The sequence below is a fragment of the Temnothorax longispinosus genome, chromosome 6 (assembly GCF_030848805.1).
Source record: "Temnothorax longispinosus isolate EJ_2023e chromosome 6, Tlon_JGU_v1, whole genome shotgun sequence".
Taxonomy (NCBI): Eukaryota; Metazoa; Arthropoda; class Insecta; order Hymenoptera; family Formicidae; genus Temnothorax; species Temnothorax longispinosus.
In genome coordinates, this window is record NC_092363.1 from 10440680 (window position 1) to 10460086 (window position 19407).

Consider the following 19407-nt stretch of genomic DNA (forward strand, 5'->3'; position numbering starts at 1 on the left):
ATGAAAGTAGTGGTATTTCACCGGCGATGTTGCCATCTCCCACTTATGCTACACCTTTCATTTCAGTAAAAATTATATTTTTAGGATAAGAACCAGAGCGGTATTGTCGATCGGCAAGCGGGTTATTTCCTCACATTCTTATAGGTGTCAAATCGAAGAGACGAATTTCTCAGACAAATTAAACAGAATTTATTTGTCGAAACTGCTCGCACCGGTCGATAATATCGTTAAGTCACCATAAATCAAGAGGTTGTCATGAAAATTTCGTGAGAAGCCTTCCCACTTAGATATTAACCAACTCACCCGAGAAATCTGAGAATTATATCTATTGACATTGGTTCGGATCTAACGTCTCGATTCGTGATAATAAAATATTTGGTTTGGATCTAACGTCTTGATTCGTGATATTCGTTTAACTTAATCCCCTAACGAGCGATAACAAACGAAAAGTTCTGTGAGAAAAACAAACCGAATCACCAAAATTGAGACATTTTCCCACGACAAATCGTATATAAACCGCGACAGCGGGACACTTGTTGTCACTCTCGATTCCGAAATTCTAGACAGTTGAGTCCGCGTGAGACAGCATTCTTACTACAATAATTTTCAAAGTCTTGTCTCGTGCCGTTGCTTTTATTTTCATTTTAACTAAATTCTGTGGGGCTCAACAATCCGTCGCAGTACCGAGCCGAACCAAAGCTCTGAAGGAGTCGTCAACCCAGCATTACCGCCACAATTTCTGACCTAGAGACGTCTTACGGTACATCCCGAGATCCCATCAGCAATAGTAAGTCCTATACCTATATATATCTATATATATACACATTTCTGTAACTTTTAAAACTAATATTTTTAAAACGGAACGATAGAAGTCAGTACAATTTTTTCTATATATTGTTGATATAATTAACTTTCGTATTATGTTTGTATATGTTTGGCGCATCGCCTATCCCCTTGTACATATCGTTATAAATATTCGCGTGATACCTTATGTTGTTCTTATTACTTATGTTGTTCTACTGTATTCGGCCGTATCATGGCCCATTCTTTTAGCGAGACGTCGGTGGATCGCGATCAGCAAGTACAAGCGACTCACCAGTCGGTGCTGCCATCGCCATCCGCCGATGACCGCAATGCAAATCAAAAATACTCGCTCGCGACACCTTCCAGGAGCGCGAGCCGGAAGACAATTGTCGTCCAGACGTCGCATGGCACGGATCACTTGCCTCGTCGACGGCCGCTTACGGCTACACACACAAACAGTGATTCGCCAAGTCGTCTCAAGAGACGCTCTCGATAACGTGGAGCCGCACGATTTCGCTTGCCTGCCTTGCTTGCCTGATTGCCTGCCTTGCTTGCCTGATTGCCTGCTTGTTTGCTATTGCTTTTGCAAGGATCGTGCACCGAGACGGGGCACAACGCAACGGACAACGGCGAGGAACCGGAGCCGGCCATCCACGGTGAGTCGCTTACGATTTCGCTTACGCTCTCGCTCAATCGTTGCATGCGCCCAGCGCGCCTTCGCCGTACATTAATCGTGAGGGGATCTACCGCCCCTCTGGTCCTTCGGTCATCAAAGCTTTCGACCATTGTTCCACCGGGGAACTGACACCCCCCGACAAAACAGTATAGATTATTGACTTGTCTTATATTTCGTCCAACACGCCAACCTCCTTAAATATTTTAACAGCACATAAAAAATAATTTTTAAAGCTATATCTTAGCACTATTTATATTCAAATATAGAGAATTTTTACATTTTTGTAATTAAGAAATTAAATTCTAAATGAGTGAAATTACTATTCTTTCTCTTATTTATTCCATGTTTAGCTGAAACCACATATACTCAAAATCAAAGACGGCATCGTTCTCGTTCTAATAGTTTACCGAGACAAGAAGATATTTCTCCATCCATTGAATTATCAGGTAAAATTGCATTTAATTTTTTTCAAGCAAGTGAGTGATACTTTGACTGCTAAAGTCAATTATAATATAAATAAAAAAACTCAACAAAATATTTAATTTAAAAGATTCTTTGACGTTGTATTATCTCATTTTACATTTATTGTAAATTGATAAAATAAACATCTAAATATTTTAATAGTAAAAAAATAATTTTTATAGCTATATCTGAATGCTATTTCTATTCAAATATAGATTTTTTATATTTTTGTAATTAAGAAATTAAATTCTAAATGAGTAAAATTACTAAATTTTTATTATTTATTCTATGTTTAGCTGAAACAACATATACTCAAAATCAAAGACGGCATCGTTCTCCTAATAGTTTACTCAGACAAGAAGATATTTTCCCATCCATTGAAATCTCAGGTAAAATTGCATTTTACTTGCATTATATTTGTCATAACTTAATTTTGTAATTTTTTCAAGCAAGTGAATAATATTTTAGACTGTTAAAGTAAATTATAATATAAATAGAAAAAACTTTTTACAACATATTTAATTTAAAAGATATTCTTTAGCACTGTATATCTTATTTGGAATTTATTATGAATTGATTTTTTTTTTAAAAATATTTAAAAATTGATATATGCTACTCATTTGTATAAAGTATATATAACTCATTTTTATTAAGTATAAATAATATTTACTTACAATTACTCGCATAAAAATAACTCGTTTTGTTTATTTCTTAATAAATATTTTGATATTTCTTTATAGATGATGAAGAAATTTATAGAATACCAGAAGATGATTACTCTTTTTTGGAAGAGAGTACTTCATCTCTTGAAAAAACATATCATAAAATAGATGATGTACAAAGTATTATTGACAATAATAGAGAGCCACGATCAGCAGGCACCTGTATCATATGCTTAAGTGAACAAGCATTATATATATTCGTACCATGTGGACATTTATGTGTATGTGGGAGCTGCAGTAATAATTTAATACACAAAAGATGTCCAATGTGTAACCTATTGTATGATAACTGCATCAAATCAATTGTATCTTAAAGAAAGGTAAGTAAAAAACGCATGAGACTTATAACATATTTCTATATTCTTGATTTATATATAATTAGATGGACATATATTAATGACAATTCTAAAAGTATTGAAAAATAGATGTCCGTTTAGATATCGTAAAAAAAGTATGTAGCATGTCTGCTCTCGGATTTCTCTTTGGTTCTCACAGTAGGCTTAATGTTAAGATTGCAAACAGAAAAAACATTTTGAATTAGATAGTACTGTAAACGTTATTAAACCTGATTAACAAGAACATATAAATGCATAATCTTAATAAGAGAATTTGTTGCAAAATGACATTTTTTCTGCAAAACACGTTACAAATTTAATACAGAAAAATTTACATTTATAATTATTTTATTATTTAACTTGAAGTTGAAACTTTTAAGCTGTTTCTAGGCTCTATTAATGTATTAATATATATAATGTAATATACAGTAAACTACAGACATTGAATTCTTTTCAATTATTAAAGTGTAAAGCTTTTGGACGCTCCTAGTTTGGCTATTGAATAGAGTCTCGCAACGATTTTTTATATTGATTACTTATTGAAGTAACATTTCTGTATTAAAAAAGCCTATTCAATACCTGTGGTTAGTGTATATTAACGTAATATAATACTACAATCTATATATATAAAAATGAATGTATGTATGTATGTATGTCCTTTATGCACTCTTAAACTATTCGACTGGTTTTGAAAGTATTGTATATGAAGGGGTAGAATTTTTCGGAGAGTGTTATAGAATGTATAATTTTTCGTTACCGATTTTTTTGGGAACCGGTATTCGACATTTTTTCATTTTTTCGGGAAATAATTGACCGAATTTCAAAGAAATATATATGAAACAGGAGTAGAATTTCCCGGGGAGTGTCATAATGTGTATAGTTTTTTGTTACCGATTTTCTGGAAATCGGTTTTTCTAATTTTTTTTAATTTTCGGAAAATAATTGACCGAATCTCAAAGAATTGTATATGAAACGGGGGTAAAATTTTCCGGGGAATGTTATAAAGTGTATAATTTTTCGTTACCGATTTTTTTGAAAGCCGGTATCAGAAATTTTTCAAATTTTTCGGGAATTAATTGACCGAATCGCAAAAAATTATATATGAAGTAGGGGTAGAATTTCCCGGGGAGTGCTATAAACTGTCTAGTTTTTCGTTACCGATCTTTTTGGGAATCGGTATCTTTTTGGAAATTGGTTACGAAATTTTCCAGAGCGGGGGAGAGAGAGAGAGAGAGAGAGAGAGAGAGAGAGAGAGAGAGAGAGAGAGAGAGAGAGAGAGAGAGAGAGAGAGAGAGAGAGAAAGAGAGAGAGAGAAAGAGAGGGAGAAGGAGAGGGAAAGGGAGAGGGAGAGGGAGAGAGGGGAGGAGTGGGAGAGAGAAAGAGAGGGGGGAGAGAGAAAGAGAGAGAGAGAGAGAGAGAGAGAGAAAAAGAGAGAGACTATTTGCGTGTCTTAATACACATGTTTTCCGGGGCGAAGCCCGGCGGGGCATGCTAGTAATCTATATATATATAAAATAGAATGTCTGTATGTATGTTCTTTATACACTCTTAAACTATTCGACCGAATTTTTACCATAATAATATAAAATAGGGGTAAAATTTTCCGGGGAGTGTTATAGAGCGTATAGTTTTTCGTTACCGATTTTTTTGGAAACCGGTATCCGAAATTTTTCCAATTTTCAGGAAATAATTGACCGAATCTTAAAGAATCGTATATAAAACAGAGGTAGAATTTCCCGGGGAGTGCCATAAAATGTATAATTTTTTGTTACCAATCTTTTGGAAAACCGGTATCAAAAATTTTTTTAATTTTTTGGGAATTAATTGACCGAATCTTAAAGAATTGTATATAAAATAGGGGTAGAATTTCCCGAGGAGTGCTATAAACTGTATAGTTTTTCGTTTCCGATCTTTTTTGAAACCGGTATCCGAAGTTTTTCCAATTTTTCGGGAAATAATTGACCGAATCTTAAAAAATTGTATATAAAACAGAAGTAGAATTTCCCGGGAAGTGCCATAAAGTATATAATTTTTTGTTATGAATTATATGAATTTTCTATAAATCTATATATATAAAATAGAATGTCTGTATGTATGTATGTATGTATGTTTGTTCTTTATACACTCTTAAACTATTCGACCGAATTTTTACCAAAAGTATATAAAATAGGGGTAGAATTTTCCGGGGAGTGTTATAGAATGCATAGTTTTTCGTTACCGATCTTTTTGGAAACCGGTATCCGAAATTTTTCTAATTTTTTGGGAAATAATTGACCGAATTTTAAAGAATTGTATATAAAACAGGGGTAGAATTTCCGGGGAGTGCCATAAAGTGTATAATTTTTCGTTATCAATCTTTTTGGAAACCGGTATCACAAATTTTTCCAATTTTTCTGAAAATAATTAACCGAGTAGAAAAAGATTGGTTACGACATGTTTAATCTATGAATACACGTTATGAATACTCCTTATGTTTGTCCATAATAAGAATATTGAAACATAAATAAAGTCGTTTTAAGAAAAACGACTCCCGGGCGAAACCCGGGTAACCAGCTAGTTATTCCATATGCGAGAAGAAATGATATATTTATTTGTTACAGGAATATCGACAGTTCATCAACTACAAATAAATCTTTTTTTCTTCTAAAAAAAGTCAGACAAATTAGACGAAGCCAAAATAGGCAAATTTGCAAGAATAATTAATATAGATAAATATATATATATGCATTTGAGCGCGATACTTATTCATATCTATAACTAGAAAAAATGACACAACGTATGTGTTACAATAATGGAATAGATTTCCTTTTTATGCGTGCGGCCAAATGTATTTTATAAGTGACATAGATTTAAGTTTATTCAGTGGAAACAAAAGTTCTGTTTAATTCTGTTTAGATCCGTCCAGTTCTGTTTAATTCCTTGCTTAGTATTAAATGTATATCCAATATGGTTGTGCATTTGAGCGTGTATCAATATCAATGTGTATCAATATCAATAATGAAATAGATTTTTTTTATGCGTACTGCCAAATAAAAATAAGTAAGCGACAGATTTAAGTTTATTCGACGGAAAAAGTAGTTCTGTTTAATTCTGTTTAGTTCTGTTTAATTCCTTCGTTGGTATTCTCAGTATTCTTAAGTTATCCAAAAACGTATTTTGTAATTTTTGAGGCAATGAAATTAGATGTACGTAATGTTATGTAACATGAAGCAATTACAAAATTCAAATGTGATAACTTTTGTAAGTGCAACACTGCCTAAAAATATATTTTTTAATGTGTGAAGTATAAAAAACGTATTTAAAAAGATTTGATATTCTTTCGTATTATTAAGCCATGTTGCTTGCACTCATAAATATAAACTTAGCGATAAAGTCAGGCGGGAGACTTCTGCGTGTCAAGTAAAGCAGATTACATTCTCCACTATCTTAATATCTGTCTTAATATTTACCTTAATATCTAATATACTGTTGCACTGCGCTTCGCTATCGCACAATCACTCGCGTTCGCGCCGCGCACTCCCGGACTCGTGTAATAAAAGAGGGTGAACACTTTATTACAAAAGGAACTCAAGTTTATTAAGAATTCTGTACAAGCGTTTCAGGTGGAGAATACGTCCGAACGATCGGAGTCTCCCTGTAGATCTAACAGTCATCGTGAAAATCAATACATCAACAACAACCGGTCGTTAAGGACCGCGCTTCAACTTGAAGCTATTCGAGCGAAGTTCGGGCTCCTCGTGAGCGAAGTTCCGCGCGCAACGGGTGTCTCAACACGGGCGCAACACTATATTCGATAACCACAAATAAATCATAAATCCGGGTCATATATATTGTGCAATTTTACTTAAGACACATAAATAGCTTTCTATTTACATCAAAACTCAGTTAATTCTCACTTGTGACGTCAGTTGAACGCACGTTCCTTTTAATGCTGATGGAGAGTGAGATTCAATGAATTTTTATTCACAATCGAGACCATGTCCTTTCTACTGTACTATTAAAAGTGAGATTAGAAACTTGTATTGTTATGCGATAGCTTTGTCACCAAAATAATCAGGTAAATTTCTTTTATTTACTAAAAAACTGACATCTTATCTGATTATTCTCAGTCTAAAGTATTCACGTAACTGAGTGACTCAGCTCACTTAAGTGTAAATAGAAAGCGCTTATACTATTATAATATAAATTGTAACGCAATTGCCTCAAATAATAAAATTAATATAAAGAACGTAGATAAATTTTTCTCTTTTTTCAGAAAAAAAATAGAACTTTTCGCTTAAAAATAGGAACTAGAAAAGTGCTTTTTATACAGAAATTGAACTTCTTTAGCAGGGATAACGCTATAACCAGCTCGAACAATATGTTTTACAATTTATTCTGTTATTGATTATGTTAATAACATTGTTGTTCCAGCATTTTTATTTACTACTGTGTATTTAGTTTAGAAAATTTATTAACAAATTATAATTCTCTATAAAATTTATCATAAAATGACAATGTCGGATATAATTCCGTACCACTGCATTGCACATTGCTGATATCATGATATGACATTTTTCCTAACCTCTTATACTAACGTAAATTACTGCAATATGTAAAATATGCAAGCTGTACATATATGAAAAAAGTAATGAAAAATGTGACATAATGCAGTATTAACTATATCAATTTATTGCTCGGGATAAAATAACAAATACTATTAAATGCAGCGATAACAAGATTGCATTCAATATTGTCAATTTCAATGTAGTCAAACGAGACCGTGGTCAATCGGGACGGTGGTCAATTTGGACCATGGTCAATCGGGACCGTGCTCAATCGCAACGTGGTTAATCTCAACGTGGTCAATCTCAATGTGGTCAATCGGAACGGTGGTCAATCGGGACGGTGCGGTGGTCAATCGGGACCGTGGTCAATCGGGACGGTGGTCAATCGGGACCGTGGTCAATCAAAACCGTGGTCAATCAAGACCGTGGTCAATTGGGACCGTGGTCAATTAGGACGGTGGTCAATCGGGACCGTGGTCAATCGGGACGGTGGTCAATAGGGACCGTGGTCAATCGAGACCGTGGTCAATCGGGACGGTGGTCAATTTCAACGTGGTCAATCGGGACCGTGGTCAATATTAACGTGGTCAAACGGGTGCCACTACCGAAGCACTTCACAATTTCACAGGGCACCAATATTTATAGAGATAGGCACTTTATGCCTTAAGCATAATAGCATAATGTGTCAAAAATTGTTCTTAAGCTCTAATTTTGATAATTATGCATAGTACACACTTAGTATGGATATATTTCAGTCGCATAATAACGCATAATAAGACTCTCCGCGCAGCATAACCCGGTTTTCGCATAATTATCGCATAAAATCCGTTTTTTGCCGCAAAAAGTCCATTTTTTTACTTAAAATACGGATTCGAGGATTATGTTTCTATTTTATCATTTATTAGACCTAAAATATGGATATAATGATACAAAAAATAACGCTGAAAAATCCAAAAAATTTTGTATTTTAATGTGTGAGAAGGAAAGGACAATGCATAACAAAAATAAAGTGTTGGATATTAAAACACATATAATTACTCAATAAAACACAAAATGCTTCAACACAGTCAAGTCAAGACTAGCGTATCAGGTATAGTACATTGAACAAAAACTTTCAATTAAAATCTGAATAAAATATTGAAATATTTTACTATTCCTCTACAAAACTAGGAAACTTAAGAGAACTGTAAGAGAACATAAGTAAGATAATTCTCAGAATAATGGAATGTAAATTCCTATCACATTGTAATGAACAAATAAACAATCACTATATTAATCAGGTTTTGGTATATAATATGGTGATAAAATCTTGCAAAAAAGTAACATAAAACGCAACATAAGATTTATATGTCGTCCATATCATCGCCAAAATACATGCAAACCATAATTTCTGTATTGTCCGCTTTCAGTCTGCATCGCTTAGGACTTAGTACATCTCTATAGGCAGAAATAGCTCTTTCACTATCTACATTAGAGACAGGCATATGAATGACTTGTAGACATGTAACAGCAAACTCACTATGATGAGTTCTTATTCCAATCAATATTTGCTCAACAATATCCATTGTAGCACCCTTATTCTTAGAGTGAAAGGTTTTAGAAACTTCCTGTACCTGATCCCTGAGTAGCCCATACAAGACAAGGAACTGTTCAGTGGGTATGTGATCTAACAAAGAGATTTGTTGTTTAGCTTCTGACACTGTTACATTGTAATTGCTACTAGGAAGAGATAACATTTTGGGAGGATAGAATAATGTCTCAGTAGCTTCAAAGAAGGATTTAGCCGTATCTTCAACCAGTAATTTTTTAAGTTTTTCTAGAGAAGCGGCACAGACAGCTCGAATTCTTTCCTCAGCATTCTTTTGCTTTGAATGTGTCAGGGTACACAGACAGTCTTTGGTTTTCTTAGAAATAACAGACTTAATATCTTTAGCATTATTTACAACTGAGAAAAAAGTACACAGTTCCCGAACCTTTGGATAGAGCAAGTGTGCCAAAGGATACTTGGAGCCTTTAATCAGAAGCAACAGCTCTGATACAGGAGAACCATATTCCAAAACAAAAGCTGCTTCAGCCTGAATGATCCTGATGTCCTCATTTAATAGTTTCTTAAAGTACTGTACTGCTCTAACATCCTCAGGAAGGGATTTGGCATATTCAGCCACATCCTCCACATACTCGTACAGATATTCCGCAGAAATTCTCCAAGAACCCCAACGAGTCAAAACTGGTAACGGAAAGAGCTTGGCCTCTTTCTTTTTAGAAAAGCTATATTTATCCTTTAAAAATTTCAAGTACCTATTTTTTCTCTTCCTAGTATTTTTGAACAGCTTCTTGGGTTTGGACACACATTCATTCAGGCGTGGCAGTTTATTGTGAAATATTTGCGATACCTTGTCCAATTTGTGTGCCCAACATTGGATGTGGACCATATTGGGGTTCACCAATTCTTTCAAGAGTCGCACGCAAAGATTCATGTAGGCAGCACTATCAGATGTTGTCCCAACAACATCCTCAAAATTGACATCAAAGGAATTCAGTGTCTGTATAATAGTTCTGGAGCACTGGTCTCCAGTGCAGGCAGAGAGATTCTTCACTGAAGAAACTAATAGTTTAGGCTCACTGCTTGTATTACTGGGCAACACCTTAAAAAGATTTACAAAAACTGCTTCCCCCTTTCTATTTGTTGCTTCGTTACACTGAACAACTATTTTCTTGCTTTGAATGTCTGCCTTCATCTTTTCATCATATTCTCCTTTAATTTTTGGAAAATAGTGCTGTCTTAGCCACTTTACGTTCAGTAAATTACCTCCACCTAAAATTATTATGTATATAAATATCATGTTAAATATTATGAACAAGATTTAAGTCAGTAATATTCAATGTTTTCACTGTTTTGGAAGTTATGATTTCCCTTCTAAAAGAAATTAGCGAATTGACTGCAAATTAGGATTAACTGTTGGACTTTTACTTACCTTTGACATAAGTTTCAAGTCATTTTCTAATGGCTGGGTGATCAAGCTTGTGGAGTGGTACATTTGCTTTCAGAAAACTGTTTAAAGTAGACATGATAAAATCTTCTTTTTCTGTTTTAACTCTTTTAGCATGATCTACAGATTCGGTAATTGAAGCTTGCCGTTTATTTTTGCTTGCTTCAGAAAGTTTACTAGTCTTATGACCTTAGGAGCCACAGTGGTTGTCAACTGTACTCTTCTTTTCCCAGCACACCCTCACATTACAATGTTTACACATCATAATTATCTTTTTAGGATCAAATATGTACATCCCCTCTCGCTCATACTCGTGGACCCTATTGTAAATGGTATTTTTTCTGTTCCCGGCCATGGCTCATTTTACTTCTGTTCAAGGATTTGTATCTTAACCTTAACCGGCGTCGCTGACACTCGCAATGCTGCACTTCAACGCTAGGGTCGCTAGGTTAGAAAGAACACGGTCTTATGCCCGAATCACACTAACGGCTCGCGGCCACGATTGCGATTTTATCTCAGGCAATCAAAAAGTAGCGGTCGCTGATCGCTGACCTTCTAATTGGCTGATTTTATCACCATATTATATACCAAAACCTGATTAATATAGTGATTGTTTCTTTGTTCATTACAATGTGATAGGAATTTACATTCCATTGTTCTGAGAACCATCTTACTTATGTTCTCTTACAGTTCTCTTAAGTTTCCTAGTTTTGTAGAGGAATAGTAAAATATTTCAATATTTTATTCAGATTTTAATTGAAAGTTTTTGTTTAATGTACTATACCTGATACGCTAGTCTTGACTTGACTGTGTTGAAGCATTCTATGTTTTATTGTGTAATTATATGTGTTTTAATATCCAACATTTTATTTTTGTTATGCATTGTCCTTTCCTTCTCACACAAAATACAATACAATACACACATTAAAATACAAAATTTTTTGAATTTTTTAGCGTTATTTTTTGTATCATTATATCCACATTTTACGTCTAATAAATGATAAAATAGAAACATATTCCTCGAATCCGTATTTTAAGTAAAAAAAATGGACTTTTTGCGGCAAAAAACGGACTTTATGCGATAATTATGCGAGAATTGGGTTATGCTACGCGGAGGGTCTTATTATGCGTTATTATGCGACTGAAATCTATCCATACTAAGTGTGTACTATGCATAATTATCAAAATTAGAGCTTAAGAACAATTTTTGACACATTATGCTATTATGCTCAAAGCATAAAGTGCTTATCTCTAATTATAAGTATACATACGGTGCGCGATTGTACGGTGCGCGATTAACGGTGCGCGATTGAACGGTGCGCGATTGTACGGTGCGCGATTGAACGGTGCGCGATTGAACGGTGCGCGAAAGAACGGTGCGCGATTGAACGGTGCGCAATTAAACGGTGCGCAAAAGAACTGTGTCCAATGCAACATACGTTTATTTATTTAAATAAGTTAATAATATGTGTTGTGTCTAAAACCAACGGTGTCCAATTGAACTGTGCGCCATTGAAATGTGTCCAAACGAACTGTGCGCAATTGAAACGTGTCTAATCGAACGGTGCGCGACGTTATGTGTCTAATAGCACTGTGTGCAATTGCAACGTGCGCAATTGTACTGTGCGCCAGTGAAAGCTTCTCGACAGCAACTGGGAGACACCCTCCACCGAGAGAGCCACGCAGATGGATCATCCGAAACCACGGGAAACTCAGCACACGCAGACTGAGGAGCCTGAGCGTTCCCTTACGCCACCGCGAATACCGCCGGCCTGGAGACGATTGAATCGGTGGAGCCAACAGCCACTCCACCGGACGCAGGCACAGCCCTCCATCACTTGGAGTGAACGGCCCCCGCCGCGTTACAATCGACACGTAGCGCGGTACAATCGGCCCTTTTCAGGGCCACATAAATAACCCCTACAAACGGTCCTTTTCAGGACCACACCCAATCAATTGCACATAGAAACTGTACATACAGGCGTAAGGAATAAACACATGTATATATCAGATCTCTACTTCCTGCCATTTACGACTCCACGACACTGCGCCTATCATCCACGAGCGAGCAAATAACGATAGCGAGCGAAATAAGTGGAGTGTGAACTTTTCCTGCCTTCTTGCTTACCTGCTTGCTGCCTTGCTTTGCCTGCTGCCTTGCTCACTGCTTGCTGCCTCGCTTTGCTTGCTGCCTTGCTTTACCTGCCTGCTACCTTGCTTGCTTGCGGCCGCCTGCCTGCTGTTCTGCTTGCTTGCTGCACGTGCCTGCCGAGGAAGGAAGACATCCCTCCGGGAGACGGCCGACCGAACGGTGAGTCGCTTTCGCTTATTCGTTATATCATTAGTCGTGAGGGGATTTTAACTACCCCCCTCTGGTCCTTCGAGCAAACGCAATTTCGCAAATCTCGCCTCCGGGGCGAAACAATCCCCGTTCACCTTCCCTGAGCATGATTCGTCATAAATAATACAATAATTCATAATATTAGAAAGATCTTTAATATAAATATTTGTATTCATTCGAAAACTTAAGATTCCCTTAAACAGGGTAAAATTATTTTAACTCTCATATATGAATTAATAATTAAATATTTACATAAATAGTAAAGCGTGTCAATGTACCAGTGGCCGGACAGCTGAAGTAGGTTGTAGCTTACTATCCGGACATAACTTGTCCCAGTGTCCGACCAATTAAAAAATTAGTATATTGTGCGACGCTTTTTCCCCCGGTCTCGCAATCCGGTGAAGGGCTATCGTGGATTGGCAGCACGCGCAACTAATACCGACACCAAATGATTGGGCGCCAGGTGCGACGGATCGCACCACCGTACACTATTATATCTAACGCGATATCCCCGACAATACCTTGTGACCGGACGGCACGTGTTGAGCCCGATTCCGGCGGATAATATTCCTATCGAACGGTCGCCACTCGGTTTTATCTTAAACTACCGAGAAAGTAAGTGTTCGCATCAACGCCCCGATTATTCGCAAGACGCTAATAGGATTTATTTGTTTCAGAAGGATGTCCCTGATGGATCACCGTTGCTGCTTCTCGTCCCTGGATCCTCGCTTTACATCGCATACCAGATAGAGGTAAGTAAGGATAAATTAATTATATCCTAATTATTTGAATTTTATTTCAGACTGATGTCCCTGTTGGATCACCGTTGCTGCTTCTCGTCCCTGGATCCTCGCTTTACATCGCATACCAGATAGAGGTAAGTAATTATAAAATAATTATGTGATAATTATTTTATGTTTTGTTGCAGATCGACGCCCGGAATGGATCGCCGTTGCCGTTATCCGTCTCTGGATCCTCGCTTTACCTCGCATACCAGATAAGGATAAGTCCCGATAATTATATTTTAATTATGTACTAATTCGCTTCTTTTCTTTCAGGTTCCCGCCTCGGATGGATCGCTGCTCTGTTGCTGCTCTGCTTCCCCGGATCCTCGCTTTACATCGCATACCGGATTGCCGCTGGCCAACGTTGGATCATCGCCGAAGGACAAGGTAAGTAGAAGGTAAGTATCGATAATTTTTTTATAATTAATCAGGAGAATTTGTTTCAGAATTAATTAATCTTTAATTTCAGATCATCATTTCAACATTACAGGCCGTTTCACAATATCATAAAGGTGTCTCACAACGCGAGTTTTTCGCCTCGGTGTGAATGTCGCTTTATTTTAATAAAGTTGCACAATTATTCAAATTGCGTATCTCGGCTTATTTGTTTAGTCGATACGATGCTTTTATTCCAGATAATTATTCCGATCGGAGGACTTTGTGCCCCGTGATTGTTAAACTATGATCACGCACTCGGCCGTGATCATCACTCTATCATACAATGTTCGTGCGCAGAATTAACGAACGAGTATTCGGTGGTTAAATACAATCATTAATAATGTCCGCACAATATTCCGTATCCGCGTGACCCAATGCCCGTGGTTGTTATATACTCGATAATGCACTTCCGTTAATTAACAATGTATCCGAATTTCAACTCGCGTATTGTTGCTAACACTCGATTGTATTTGGCAATTAATTGCCCCTCGCTGTTAGTTAAGACGAGTAATTTTACGCGATAGTACGCGGGAGTTCTTGGTTGTAAAGTATAACGCGTATGCCGATCGTACAGAGTGTGATACGTGTGTTCGCCACGGCTATACCCGAGAGACTGCCTCGAGCGGTCGCTCTCGCTTGGGCTCCCCACTTATGCCGGATCGTTCCCACTCCTTGGAACTTTCTCGATCGTCTATTGTTCGCGGCCGGCACATCTGGCGCGATCATGCGAAAACACGATGATTTTCACTACTTTCTCGCGTGCCCTTTTGCGCATCTCTCACTTATGCCCGTTCTAGAAGGTTCCCGTGGAAATTTCCACGCGCCACGCAGTGCGAGAACCTTCCTTTCTCGGTACCGCTGCACCAGGTTTTCACTCGCGGAAACTGTTCGACGCGGACGACGTCGATCCATGCGCACCTCCTCGGAGATGCCCCTGATGATGAATTCGGGTGTTCTTCCTGTAGACGACGTCCGGGTGACGTCGTCGGCCGTTGACGCCGACCCTCTGGTTAGGTTTCTCGGGAGCTAGTATCGCTGTTCCGGGCCACTGTTTCCGTAGATGATGCGTTTCCTGGGGATCTTCGTCGGAGCTCGACGTCGACCCCCTAGGCGGGTGTCCCAGGACCTCGTGACGGATTCCGTCGTTTGTTTCCGAGGAAGATGCGTTTCCCGGGGAACTCGTCTGACCTTGACGCCTACCCCCTGGGAGGGTGTCCCAGGTCCTGGTGAGACTATCGGATGAATGAGTTCCTGGCGAAGATGCGTTTCGCCGGGATTTCGCCGGACATTGGCGCCGACCCCCTGGAGAGGTTTCTCCGGTCCTGGCGAGTCCGTCGGACTTCTCTCTCCCTGGAGAAGATGCGTTTCCCGGGGATTTCACCGGGTCATGGCGCGAACCCCCTGGGGCTGTGTCCCAGGTCCTCGGAAGACGTTTCGACTTCTTTGTTCCTGGAGAAGATGGTTTCTCCGGGAACTTAATGTATTCTCGGCGCCCACCTCGTGGACGCGCGTACCGGGTCCGGGGGATGTTCCTCCGCGCCCCCCAATACGGGTTACCGCCGTAACTCTATGTCAGCGTTTCGGACTCGACGCGTTTATCATTATACGATCATTATCGCTAAACTATATCGACAACCGCTAAATAATATGAGATTTTTTCGATCGGCGGTAAGTCAAAGTATCAACCAAACCTTATTTTATATCTCTCGGCCGGATATATTTCCTAACCTATAGGTACGCGCGGTCTTTGCCGTCTTACCGACCGTTATGCTATTCAGCCTGTATTTTAATGAAACGAGAATCTAAATCTACATGGCCATACGGGCTCTCAACGCAACTTAATCCTATGTCTTTAACGAGTTATGAATTAATACCGTGAGCATAATCTTAATCATGGTGGCTCATGGCCTTGTAAGTATATTAAAGAAACGTAAATGTCTTAATCGATAAATGAGAAAACCAAAAATAAAATGAATTTGTGTATATCTGTCTCCGAGTGCCTTCTTCGACATCGGACTCTTATATCTAGATAAAGAAATAGCCATATGGGCTTAACGCCATTTTGTGTTCAAAGCAAGAAATCACCATATGGGCCTGATGCGGTCTTATTAAGTAGAAAATGGAAAACCCGAATGATCGCCTGGATTTCGCGCCTATTCCTCACGACGAGTCTCTCCTTCGTACTCGCCGGGAGATTTATTCTCATCTTGCATCGTATGCGTTCGCCGTCGCGCAGGCGCCGTTTTTTCTTAGCTCGAACATCAATGAACTCGCGAGTTTTTTCGCTCCGCCCGCTGTCTGGGAGTGCGGTCGTCATCTCCGCTCGCTTCTCCGGTTGCTGCGTCCGCTGACTCGTTCCTTGCGGGCTGTCACCCGCTCTCGCCTGCCTACCCGAAGTGTACTGTTGCAACCTCAGGGCGTAGTTTTCTTTCAGGGAATTCGGAGAGAGGCGTCACGCAATCAATCACACACAAAAGAATAAATAATAATAACATATGATATATTTAGTCAGGTAGGATGCACTTGCAACAGAATATCACGAATTAACGCGAAGATGGTGAATAAATTATCGCCAAAATGTCGGATAGGCTGACGCACGAATGCCGCATAAATAACGCAATAAGTGCACGCGGTAATGTCGAATATTAAACACTGTAGATTAACGCACGCGAAGTTAGATCAACGCAACAGATAAACGCAGACGAACACACGCAAGCTTAACATAAGTTCTTCGAACTCACAACGAACTTACGCCACGAGGCCGACGAACCGACTCGCCGCACCTTCGGTTGCTCCTTCAACGCGCATCCAAGCCACCTCGATTCCGCACGACGCAAAAATTATGGGCGATCTCGCCGTGTCGACCACGCTGGCCGGCGATTGCCCCCGAACACGAAATAAGGACTCGTATCGCGGACGATCCCGCGGCTTGCCACGCGAATCCCGAATTCTCTCGCAAGCACGGAGATCCCGCGGCCCCGCGCCCATCCCGTCGATCTTTCCGTCCCGCCAAACACAATATTCGCCGTCCTCGAGGGCCCGGATACGTTACTCAAATACGAGGGCGAGTGCCCTTCAAATTACATGACCACTCGCGGCTCGCCGTTACCCGCACAACTCGCTCCCGTTATCGCCACGCAAGGCATCACTCTCAATAATATAGCCAAGACGCGACACGATTACGAACATAAACTCTAACACAATGAAACGCGACACGATTACGAATATGAACACCATGAAACGCGACACGATTACTTACATTAACGCAATGAGACGCTACACAATTCGACCCGATTAATCCGACTCACATATTCCAACGCCCCGCGACTGTCGACCGTGGCGGTGCTCGCGGGGAGGGCACGATTGGTCTCTACGCACTGGAGAGCTCACTCTCGGCAAGGCCCGATTTGGCACGATTTCCGCCCGACTCTATCTTAAATGCGAGCGCAAGGTAACGCACGCACTCATCTCGCTGTCCACAGGTAATCCTGCGGCGCTCAGGTAACCGATGCGTGCCATGGGCCAGTGCCTCGAGCGAACCCTCTTTTCTTAACGCGGGGACGCCAGAGTGGTGACCTTACAATGCGTCGTATTCTCTTCGTTGGTCCGGGCAGCTCGGGATTCGGGTGATGCTTTCTGTTTCCTCGCCGGCACGACAGTGTCGGAAACGATGGCCTGCCGGGATCGCGCCGGTTCCCCGCGCCTGCGCTGTAGCGTGTCGCTCGACCGGATTGCCGATCCTAGCGCTCTCGGCGCCTAGGCCGCACGTGCGCCGTTCCTTCCGGGGGCGCCACTCCAATTCCAGGGCGCTCTCATCGGCGCCTCAGCTTCTCGCGCGCTTCCCCTTCCGGCGGCTCCGCTCCAACTACCTCCGATTCGGCGCGGGCTTTTCGAATCAACCGGCTGTCCGGACCGCGATGATCGAGTCGGCGTTCGGGGTTAGGCTGGCCGGGCCTCGGCCCCGTCCGCCGGCATCCCCTCGGGGCGACGGCCCCAGGGAAAGGCGCCTTTCCCCAGGCCGCTCCGCGGCACCCTGGTCTGACTGGCGTTTCGCTCGGGGGTGTCCCGGGGTCTTCCAGACTGTTATCCTGCCGCTGTTACGACCGAGTACGGAGTGAACTCCGGCCGGCGACGCTCATGCACTTGCGGGGAGGTCCGGGCGATCCGACTTTCGGCCATGTCCCCTGGCCGTCTCCTGAATCCTCTGCCCTTCCTCGTTGCGGCTCCCGGCCGTTACATGCTGACTCCGGCCACCACCGGCGATCCCTTAAAAACTTAACAGCTAATTAGACCAATTAATAATGCGCGATCGCCCTCCTCTCGCTCTAACGAGGAGGCATCCCCGAATTCCCCTCGGCCGAGCCCGTCCGGGAAGTAGACGCGACTAGTCACGTCACAATTGATGAAAAATATTGTTACACAAATAAAGATTTATTAATATTTAATGATAAAAAACAGCTCTAAATTGGTGTTTATATACTTAATAATATTTTATTCTTGTTAAAACTATATATAAATAATTTATTGTATGTGTTCGCGAAATCGCTGATTAATCCCGGCGATGGAAGCGGGATGAGAAAGACGCGCGTGGAAGGTGTTAACTAAATATTCACTTTATTTTTGTGTAACTCAGACCACAGTCTGAGCCGTCTTTAATGCGTCTTTAATGCGTCAAAATTGATACAATCTGACCTGAGAATGATGAGCGGTGAACAAAATGAGGTGTATATATAGTCTGAGTAAATGAGCGGCAATTATATTAATTGCCGTCCTCTTCGATGAATCGCCCGTGAGCCGGTGAGACACGTGGCGGTCGGCACTCGCGCACATGTGAGCCTGAGTCGTCGTGTTGATGTACCCGAGTAGAGCTGGATGAGCGGTCGCTTTACATGTTAATGCAGTATCTCGGCAGCTGTAATCACTGCGGTGGGCACTTCAATGTGTAGTCACAATCGAAAATGCACAGAGCACACGTCGTGCGTCCGATCACTGCGCGGCCATTTGTACGACTCTGAATATCGTGAGGAAGACGTTGGCGATGAGCGCGCCCGTGCGTGCGCAAGCTGCCGCGGTGATCGGGAGTCGATACCCGATCGATGCTGCCATCTGATCGGACGGCGCAACGTTAACGGAATCTCGAACATTCCGCCCGCCATCAGCAACCTTGTTGATGATTCCTTACTCTTGATCCTTCATCCGGTTGAAATGGGTAAAATGGCAAGCTTGGCCCTTGGCCGAGTGAGTGTCGTGGCCGTCTTGAGGGTAACCACCCTGGTGAGTCCATCCTTGCCGGGGTGCAAAGCTGTT

The 19407-nt window shown here is 40.5% G+C and overlaps 1 long non-coding RNA gene across 1 annotated transcript; it reads left to right on the forward strand.

The window, feature by feature from the left end:
- Nucleotides 1-917: 917 nt before the first annotated feature.
- LOC139814491 (uncharacterized) lies at nucleotides 918-5693 on the forward strand. The gene is made up of 5 exons (XR_011732473.1): nucleotides 918-932; nucleotides 1633-1926; nucleotides 2239-2331; nucleotides 2683-2984; nucleotides 5600-5693. It is a non-coding gene; the product is annotated as an uncharacterized lncRNA (long non-coding RNA).
- The last annotated feature ends 13714 nt before the right edge of the window (nucleotides 5694-19407 follow it).